The sequence below is a fragment of the Oryctolagus cuniculus genome, chromosome 7 (assembly GCF_964237555.1).
Source record: "Oryctolagus cuniculus chromosome 7, mOryCun1.1, whole genome shotgun sequence".
Lineage (NCBI taxonomy): Eukaryota > Metazoa > Chordata > Mammalia > Lagomorpha > Leporidae > Oryctolagus > Oryctolagus cuniculus.
The window spans coordinates 33,606,180-33,609,118 of record NC_091438.1 but is presented as its reverse complement, the minus strand read 5'-3'; positions in this window follow the sequence as shown (position 1 = coordinate 33,609,118).

The window sequence follows — 2,939 nt, the reverse complement described above, 5'->3', positions numbered from 1 at the left end:
ATTAAAACAAGATAATATTTTCATATATTAATCAGAAAGCATTTTTAAATGGAAATACATATTATTAACCAGGTAATATATATATTCTATGGTTCTGTGGCACTGTTTCATAGGATCCTTCTGTAAGGTACTTTAGCAACATGTACCATGATCACATCTCAAGCAATTCTTTTATTTATGTGTTTGTGTTTTTGTAATGAGGAAATACTCCTCATTTTAGAAATGCATAAAAGTGTAGCCCTATTATCCAACTTTGCTTCAAAAGCCTTAGTAGGTATAACATGACAGATGCATGTTCCTTTTAACATATGCCCTCTGGGCAGATAAACTTCCATAAATAGTAATATACATCCTAGAGGGAATAATCTGGACTCCACTCCAAGAAGGAACAACTAAAAATACTTAGTTTGATAATTATATAAGGAGTGCTAGAAGTTAATATTTGTGGTACAATAAATAGCTAGGGGATCATGATGGTACATTCTATAGACTTGTGAGAACTTGTGTATTCTGGCACCTAGGGATTTTCTGGAAATTCATCTCAATGTTTGCTCCTTCTCTAATTCGATCTCAGGGACACATTCTGCTTCCTGTGGGCCTAAGTTCTATAAAGTTGATTCAGGTGAGGAAGTAGAGGGAATAGTTGATGTCCTCCAATGGTGATTGGTTGGCAACCTTGGTGCCCTAAGATCAGATGGAGTTCTTCCTCATGTTTGTGTTATAAAACAGCTGATGACCCTCAGAGTAGAAAAACTGAACAGTACCTCCTACTATGTGCTCTCACAATACAGAATGATCCTGTGGCCAGATCTGAGGGGTGGGAGAGTTACTCACACATCAAGCAAGCAGGCAGTCTTCTAGATTCTGCAGTAAACAGGATTTGAGTGTCCTCTAATGCAATTCAGTTCCGACATACTTACCTGGAGGTCCAGCCAGGTCCCACAGGTCAAGGGCTCAGGCTCATAAGACAGCCCTCAGGCTCATAAGACAGCCCATCCCCCACAACTTCAGATGCAAAGTTCATTGTTCCACTTGAGCTTTTGATCTACTGGCTACAAGCCAGTGTTTCCATGACCTCCTGCACAGATTTGATTAATTTGCTGGAGCAGTTCACAGAACATAAGGAAACATTGCTTACATGAATTGATCTATTATAAACAATATTGCAAAGGCTATAGAGGAATACCAGCTAGAAGAACTATGCATAGGGCAAGGTAAGGGAGAAGACTTGGGGGGCACCCATGACCTCTCTGGGGTGCCAGGCTCCTGTCACCTCCATGTGTACAGCTATCTGGAAGCTCCCTAAACCCAGTCATTTTGAGTTTATATGAAACTTCCTTAGGCAGACATGACATAAAATCATCAACTATTAGTGATCAACTCAGTCTTCAGCCCCTCCTTTCTTCCCAGAGCCTTGATTTTTCCAGCCACCAGCCCCTATCCTGAAACTATCTGTGGGCTGCCAGCCACCAGCCAATTCATTGGCATACAAAAAGATCCAAGGATTTTAGAAGCTAGATGCCAGGAAACAGGGAGAACAATATTCACAATATTACATCCTCTCTGAGAGGGTGAACTTGAGGAAGATTTCAGAATTGTTCATGCAAAGGCCTTGCATCTGGTAGCATGGGGGCCCTGAACGCAATCATGAGTCTTACTCCACTTGCAGAATCAAGTTCTCAGATCGTGTTCTGAAACGTTTTTTTTTTTTTTTTATCTGAGAACTTAAGAGTGGGAATGGAAAGTAAAGCAGAGTCCTAGGGAATTTATGGGCCATCCTATGAGAAGAACTCAAAAACAAAGTAGAAAATATTGGTGCTCCAAACAACAAAACCACAAATCTCTTGTCATAAAAGGCTGAGAACCAGGAGGAAACAGGAGTGGTGAGTAATGAAGACTTCCAGTTCTTTGGCACAGGCCTCAAATGCAGGACTTTTAAGATTGTTCTGTGAGTCATGAGAGCTCCAGTAATGAATCTATCTTTTTGGGTCAGAAAGGCAGCTGGCTCCACTGAAGTAGGGCCTGGTCCAGAGACATTATGACTACCATTACCTACATTCCTTGAGCAGATGGTATGTTGAGAAATTCATATCCATCAACCCACCAAGTCTTCATAATAACCCTAATTACTAGGTATTATTAAATACACAATGTAAAAACTTAGGAGGATTCTTGAGAGGATTTTGCCTAATATGGTAAAGGTAGCATGTGACAGAGACAAAAAAAGTCAGATCTGCTGGATTCCAGAACCAGCTGTCAGTAAGTGGATGTTCACTGGATGGCAGACTACTGGTCCCATTAGTCACACAGGAAATATGACCTATACCTGTTCACTGAAGCTCCTGTGGAGTGAGGACAGAAGGCAAAGCTACCTTCCCCTTCTACTGACCTGGAGGGGTGTATGTGTGTGTGTGTGTGTGTGCTTGTATGTACTGGGTGGTAGGAACTGATGGTGTAACGATTGCAGCCTAAAGCCCGGCCCTGCCTAAAGTCCAGCCCCAAAGTCATGTGTCTCAGCACACAGCCAGCACCACTAGCAGAGGTAGCTGTGATCAGCACACTCACAGGCCCACCCCACCCAGCCACTGGGGAGTATGCCAGCAGCAGCAGGTGTGCTGGGCCTCCACACTTGTTTCCAGTGCTTTGCAAAGGACAACTGGTTTCCAGAGGCAGTGTTCCCGACTCCTCCAGCTGCTTCCCTCTGACTAGATCCTTCCTCTGCATCTAGTCCCACAGAGTGGTTTCTCCCACCCAAGCTCTTGGTCTTTACAGACAGGTAAAGCCATTTGGTACGTAAGGTCCAAGGCTCCACATTTCCACAATACTGTGCTACTAAATCTGCAGAGTCCAGCCTCTAACAACGGGTGACTTAGACTATGACTTTTAGGGGATACAATATTCAACTGAGAATGTTAACAGCATCCATGAAGCATCTGGAA